Source organism: Lontra canadensis, unplaced genomic scaffold (assembly GCF_010015895.1).
Source record: "Lontra canadensis isolate GAN:19392208 unplaced genomic scaffold, GSC_riverotter_1.0 scaffold141, whole genome shotgun sequence".
Classification (NCBI taxonomy): Eukaryota; Metazoa; Chordata; class Mammalia; order Carnivora; family Mustelidae; genus Lontra; species Lontra canadensis.
The window spans coordinates 1,427,397-1,435,066 of NW_022631135.1; the positions used below are offsets into that span (position 1 = coordinate 1,427,397).

At 39.3% G+C, this 7,670-nt stretch overlaps 1 pseudogene; it reads left to right on the forward strand.

The window, feature by feature from the left end:
- Positions 1-2,322: 2,322 nt before the first annotated feature.
- LOC116858652 lies at positions 2,323-3,245 on the forward strand (annotated as a pseudogene).
- The last annotated feature ends 4,425 nt before the right edge of the window (positions 3,246-7,670 follow it).

Here is a 7,670-nt window from a genome sequence, read left to right on the forward strand (position 1 = left end):
ATGCTTTAAGTGTTATTTGTTACTACAGCGGAACCCAGATGAAGCTGATGGATACATAGACTAAACTGCTGTAATTAGAAACTCAAACATCTAGGGCAGCTGGGCGGCTCAGACAGTTAAGCATCTGCCTTCAGCTCATGTCATGATCCCAGGGTCCTGAGATCAAGCCCTGCATGGGACTCCCTGCTCAGGGGGGAGCCTACTTCTCCCTCTGCCTACTGCTCTATCTGCTTGTGCTCCGTCTCTTTCTCTCTGTCACATCAATAAGCAAAATCTTAAAAAAAAAAAAAAAAAAAAGGACTCAGACATCTGTGTACCACATCATTATTGATGGTCACAGGTTCCTTCCATTTTCCAGTCTTCCCATCCTCCTGGAGGATTTCCTCATTCATTTGGTCAAAGGTTGTTCACCAGCTCCAGCCCTAGGGAAGGAACAAAGGGCAACCAACTTATTTCTAAGGAAATGAAGTTAAAGTTGCACATATCACCCTTCCACACCTTCCGTTCATGAAAGCCAGGTCACAGAGTCACACCTAATAGTCTGTGAAGCTAGTAAAAGTAGTAACCAGAAAAAGAAAAAAAAAAAGTAGTGACTACCAATTTTGTGTCCTACTGAATCTGGAGTGAGGTCAGTTCTATTACTAAGAGAAGACAATGGATACTGGGGGCAATTTACAGTGTCTGCCACAGGGTTCCTAGCACCTCCAAGGAACTAAATGTAGTCTAGCTATGGTCGGAGAACATAGTGAGACATGGAGGCTGGTTAAGAAGAGGTGGCAAAGAGGAGTGGGGTCCAAGTTCAGGGAGGGCCTTCTAAGGCTTATCCAAATGCAATGGAAATTCATTGAAGAGTTTTTTTTTTTTAAGATTTTTTATTTATCCTTTTGAGATAGAGCAAGTGAGCCAGAGAGAGAGAGAGATAGAGCAAGCACAAGTGGAGGGGGGAGGGGCAGAGGAGAAGGGAGAAGCAGGCTCCCCATTGAGCAGGGAGCCCGATGCGGGGCTCGATCCCAGGACCCTGAGATCATGACCTGAGCCGAAGGCAGATGCTTAACTGACTGTATCACTCAGGCATCCCAACTGAAGGGTTTTAAGTGGAGGAGCAACACACTAGGATTTGTATTTAAAAGATTCTCCTGTTTGCAGGATGGAGAATAGATCAAAAAAGATCAATTAGACAGCCTTCGCAGGATCCAAGTAAGAGCACATAGTCACTTGTCTCCATAGCAGAGGCTCTGTAGATAGAGAGATGAAGATGAATTCCACCACTATGTGGAATCCAGAAGCAAGAATACTGAAAGATGTGGGTGAGAAATATGGGGGTTTAGGGAAATAGGGGAGTTAAATATCTTCCCAGATTTTCTGGCTTTAGGATTGAGGTGGATAGGGCTGTCATTTTCTGGAGGGAAGATTCTGGTAGAGGAGCAGTTTACTTACTGGGAAAGAAATGAGTGTCATTTTGAGTACTTCGTATTTAATGCGTCTGGGGGATATCCAGATGGGGATATCTGGTAGTTAGTTAGATGTCTATGGGCTTGGGTTCAGGAGAGGGATTTAGGATAGATCTAAAAGACTGAGAATTTTTAGTGTATAGATGGTAATTAAATCCAAGGAATGGTATGAAATGGTCTGGGGAAAGTGGGTTGGAAAGAAAAGGGGAATGAGGGAGAGGGCAGCCAAACATCAACATAGAGAAGAAAGTGCCAGAGGGAAGACCAAAACTCAGGAAATACACAGCTTCATGAATGCTGAAGGAAGTTAAGAGTGTCAAGGAGAGAGTGAGCAAAGTGTAAAACTTAATGAGAAGTAAAACAAAGTAAGTGCAGAAAACACGTTTAGATAAGATACAGTCCACATAGTACAAGGCAGAAAGCCAATGAAACTGCAAATCATAAAAAAAAAAAATAGGAAACATGTAATAAAAGAGTTGAAGTTAGATCAAAAAGAACAGCTATGTCATAAAAGGAAAAGGACAAAGCAATAATTTTCAGATTATTTTTAAAATCAGAATTCAAATACGTGTTGCTTACAAGATGCTTGGCAGAAACACAAGATGTCTCTAAAGGTTTTTGAAGGAAGAGGCAAACACCACCCAGGAAATTTGAATAGTATGGTGAATAAATACAGAATGGCTAAATCGTTCTGGAAATCATACAATGATTAAATTTGAAAGCCTGGAAGGTGAAAAATATTCTGAAAAAAATCACCAGGGTAAACTCAAAGGCAGTTAAAAAAAAAACAAAAACAAAAACAAAAAGAGCAGTAAACCAATCAGCACAGGTCGGTGAGGTGGCAGTGGTGGAAGCGGCAGGTGGGTGAGGCATGGGGGGGGCGTGGTGGGGCTGGGTAGGCGATGCCGAGATCCTGCTCAAGGTGAACAACCTGAACAACTGCATCATCGAGGGATGCTCAAGCTCAAGGTGGAGAACATTGCTGCCAATCACAAATCAGAAGTAGTAGAAGTAACATTTGTAGATTTTGATGTTGTCCTCTAACATATTTCAAACCCTAATGGATGGTCAGTCTTTCCTTGAAATTCAACAAGGAACATCAGGCACATGGTGCGGATGAGTTATAGCAGATACATATGGAAATTTCTTGGTAAATCCCAAATCAGGACACAATGTCTCCGCTATATGACCTTGAAAATCCGCCAACATCCGAGGATTCCATTGTGCATCAAGGCTGGTGCGTTGAAACGAAACTGTTTTGCTTCTGTCTTTGAGAAAGACTTCCAATTCCAAGCAGAGGGCAGTTACCCATTGGAGGGATGATGAGACCATGTATGTTGAGTCTAAAAGGACCAAGTCACGGTCGTCTTCTGCACAGTGTTTAAGGATGACAATGATGCAGTCATTGGAAAAGTGTTCATGCAAGAGTTCAAAGAAGGACGCAGAACTATGCACGCAGCCCTACGTGTCCCGTTGAGCCACAGGGAAGCTCCTCTGGAGTTGAAAGACATGGGTGCTGCCATGACACCCAAGACATGGGTGACAGCGATGGCTATACACCTCCCTGCCATTTCCTTGAGGCATACCAACTCCAGTGCTTGAGACAACACCATCCACCTGATCCACCCGTTCTGGAACAATCCACACTAACACATCAAGTGCCCTAAGGCCGATATTCACACACATGTGTGGGCAAAAACAGCCGACTTCCTCAAGGTGCTGAACCATGCACACCCAGATATTAAGAAAAAAGAAAGGAAAACAGTCAAGGGGAAGATGGTTTCATCCCACTAACTCTTGGGAAGAGGAAGAGGAGGCAGCTGGCAGCTAAAGGCTGGAATTCTTACTACTGGGTAATCGTAGCTTTACATATTGTACTTCTTTAGGTTCTTAAGGGATTCTCCATTTTGGTTCCATTTTTTACACCTTTGGAAAATAATCTACAGAAATGAGCTGGGCTTGCAAGGACTTCATAGTTCTCCAGAATTAAAAAAAGAAAAAAATGGTGCACCTGGGTGGCTTAGTCAATTAAGCCTTGGACTTTTGATTTTTGGCTCAGGTGGTGATCTCAGGGTTGTGAAATTGAGCCCCACAGTGGACTCTGTGCTGGGCATGGAGCCTGCTTAAGATTATCTATCTCCCTCTCCACCCCCCATCTCACCCACCCTCCCCACAAAACAACAACAAAAATACTTTTGAGCATCGAAAGGCAACATCAAGAAGTAAAACAAAACAAAATAAATAAAACAGCCCATGGAATGGGAGAGAATATTTGCAAATCATATGCTTCATAAGAGTTTAGTATGTTTAGTATCCAGACTATATAAAGGATGCTTGCAACTTGACAATAAAAAAGACAAATAACCCAATTTAAAAATAAGCAAAAGTTTGTACTTCTCCAAGGAATAAAAAAAGATAGCAAATAATACCTGAAAAGTTGCTCAGTGTATTAGTTATTAGGAAAATGCAAATGAAAAACACAGTGAGATTTTATACCCACACGGATGGTTGGAATTGCTGACTATAACAAGTTTTGACGAAGGTGTGGACAAACCAGAACCCTCATTCGTTGCTTGTGGGCTTGTAAAATGGTGCAGCTATTTGGAAAATAGCTTGACAGTTCTTCAAAAAGTTAAAGAGTTACCATATGCCTTAGTAATTTTATTTCTAGGTATATACCCAAGAAAGTTGTAAACATATGCCCACACACAAAAACTTGTGCATAAATTTTCATAGCAGCATTATTTATAGTAGCCAAACAGTGTAAGCAAACACAATGTCCACCAAGTGGTGAAATGGATACACAAAGGTGGTATATCCACACAATGGAATATTATTTAGCTATAAAGAGGAATAAAGTACTGATAATGTACTACAATTTGGACGAACCTTGAAAACATCCTAACTGACAGAAGCCAGTCACAAAAGCTACATATTTCATGACTCTGTTTACGTTAAATTGTCAAGAATAGACACAGGGACAGAAAGTAGATTAATGGTTGCCAAGGCCTGGGGGTAAAAGGGAATGGAGAGATTATTAGCAGATATGGGTCTTTTTTTGGGGATGAAAATATTCTAAAATTTGATAGTGGCAATAATTACACAATTCTGAATATACTCAAAACCACTGAATTTGTACACTTTAGAAGATTAGATTATTTTGGTATGTGAATCTAATTTCAATATTTCAATAAAAATGTATCATGCTTTTATATTTACCCACGTAGTTACCTTTACTGATACTCTTCATTTCTTTGTATGGATTCAAATTACTGTCTACTGTCCTTTCATTTTGGTTTTAGTGACTCCCTTTAAGAGTTTTTTGGAGGATAAGTCTGCTAAGTAACAAATTCTCTCAGTTTTGGTTTATCTGGAAATGTCTTTATTTCTCCTTAGTTTTTTAAAAGGCCGTTTGGGTCAACAGTCTTTTTCTTTTAGCACTTTGAATATGTCATCCATGGCCTTCTCGCTTCCCTGGCCTCTGACGAGAAGTCAGCTATAAACTTATTGTGGATTCCTTGTATGTGATGAGTTAATTTCTCTTGTTGCTGTCATATTTTCTTTGATTTGGCTTTTAACAGCTGACTACAGTGTATCTATGTGTGGATCTCTTTGTGTATATCTTATTTGCGGATCATTTAACTTGTTGGATGTGTAGATCAGTGTTTTTCATTATCTTCAGATGGTTTTCAGGTACTGAGTTTTCTATTGTTCTTTCTACTGCTTCCTCTTCTCCTTTCTTTTTGGGACTCCCATTATGCCTATGTTGACAAATTTGCATATGATGGTGTCCCACAGATCTCTGAGGCTCTGTTCTTTTTTTGTACCTCAGACTAGATCATCTTAATTGACATATATTCAAGCCTACTGACTCTTTATTCTGCTAATTCAAATTTGCTGTTGAGCCTCTCTAAGTGAATTTAATTTCTGTTGTTGTTATTTTAAACTCTGGAAGTTCTAATTAATTGTTTTTTTTAAAGATTTTATTTATTTATCTGACAGACAGAGATCACAAGTAGGCAGAGAGGCAGACAGAGAGAGAGGAGGAAGCAGGCTCCCTGCTGAGCAGAGAGCCCAATGCAGGGCTAGATCCCAGGACCCTGGGATTATGACCCAAGCCAAAGGCAGAGGCTTTAACCCATTGAGCCACACAGGCACCCTAATTAATTGTTTTTATAATTTCTATTACTATTCTGTATTTGAGGAGACATCAGTCTCATAATTACCTTAAATATTTAGATATGGTTTCCTTTAGTTCTTTGAACATATTTATAATCTCTGATTTAAAATCTTTGTTAAGTAAGTCCAACATCTTGGTTTCATCACGAGAGTTTCCATTGACTGCTTTTCTCCCCTGTGTTTTTCCAGATGGGCCATGTTTTCATGCTTCTTTGCATGTTTCATACTTCTTTTGTTTCACACAAAAACAATGCTTTTAAAATAAGTGAATAAAATCTGGCCGCTCTGAAAACCAGATCCCCTTCCCCTAGCTTGGAGTTATTTTGTGACTGTTTGTTATCGTTTTTGTTACGGCTGCTGTTTGTTTTAGTCTTTCCTGGGTACCCCTAGAAAGTCTGTATCCTCAGAAGATAAAGTGTGTGCCTTCAGAAGCTTCTGCAGGTAGCTTTATGGCCAAGTAATTGTTGGACAGAGATTTACTTAAATGCTTTGAACCAATAAGTCAACCAGACTTTGCTAGGTGGTTCTACGTGTTTATAAAGGTGAGCTTCCCATGATCTGGCAGGCAGTTTACAATTTTACTTTAACTGTACTTCCTGCTCATTCAGAGCTTCAAGGTCAGCCTGAGGTGAGTGATTAGGGCCTTCTCTGTTCTTCTCTGGGCGTGCACCCTACCCCATGCATATACAGGGCCTTTTAGACTTCTGGAAGGATATTGAAGGTTTTTAAGTCCCTTTATGACCATCTCATTCCCCATTCTTCCTTTTAAGTGTTTTTGTTCATTTGTTTTGTTTTGTTTGGGTCAGCCTGGTGTTAGCCCCAAATGTCATCATTGCTTACGACAGTGGTGATGTTAAACAATTGCTGGTCATCATTTTTGATAAATGCTTTGGTAATATATTGTTTGCACAGAGCATGCTCTGAGTGAGGTCAAATAATGCTTCATTTTCAGAGCTTTTCCAAGGAACCTCCAGATTAGTCAAATGGTGAAAACGCTCTGGAAATGGAGCATTTTGAGAAGCTCCAAACCTTTCTTACCCCTCCAGGAGTTGCTTGGCTGCTGATCTTCACAGCTACAGTGTTTACAAGGCTATTGGCTTCTAAAGCTAGAACGGAGTTAGGTAATGGGGGATGGGAAGACAGCAAGTTAAAACTGCACAATGGTCATTACTACTGAAAGTCACATGATTTTCTTGAAAAAAATCCTCAGATTGTTGTAGACCTTTGATCAATTTCTAGAATTCTGAATTTTGATAACTTTTGCCACAAATGTTCTCATTGCTTTTATGAATCAGGAAATTTTTGGAGGTCTTCACTCCCATCATTTCATGGGTACTTCTCCTAAGAAGCATTTTGAACTGAATAAAAATGAAAACACAACACATTGATGTTTGTGGGATGTTGCTAAAGAAATAATTAGGGCAAAATAGCACTAAGTATGTATATTAAAAAAGAAAAAAGATTCGAAACCATGAGCTTGACTTTCACTTTAGGAAACTAGATAATAAAAAGAGCAAATGAAACACAAAGTAAACAAAAGAAAGGAAATAATAATAATAATCAGAGCAGAAATCAATGAAATAAGAGACACGAAAACATATATAAAATGAACGCAATATAAAACTGATATGTTGGTAAGATTAATAAAATTGATACACCTCTAGGTAGATTAACCAGGAGGGATACAGGGATGGAGAGAGAGAGAGTGGGGTAAGACATAAATACCCAACATTAGGAATGAGAGAAGAGGCATGACCACACATTTTGCACATATTAAAAGGATAGTAAGGGAGTAGTATGAACAACTTCATGCCAGTAATTTGCAACCTTATGTGAAATGAATGAATCACATGAAAAACAAACTTATCAAATGTCACTCAAGAGAAGTAGATAAACTACATCTTTTTTAAAAAATTGAATTTGTAGTAAAATTTTAACCACAAGGACTCTGATGAAAGAAATCAAAGATCTAAATAAACAGGGAGCTATTGTGTAGACATGAATAGGAAAGTTCAATACCATTAAGATGCCAGTTCTTTC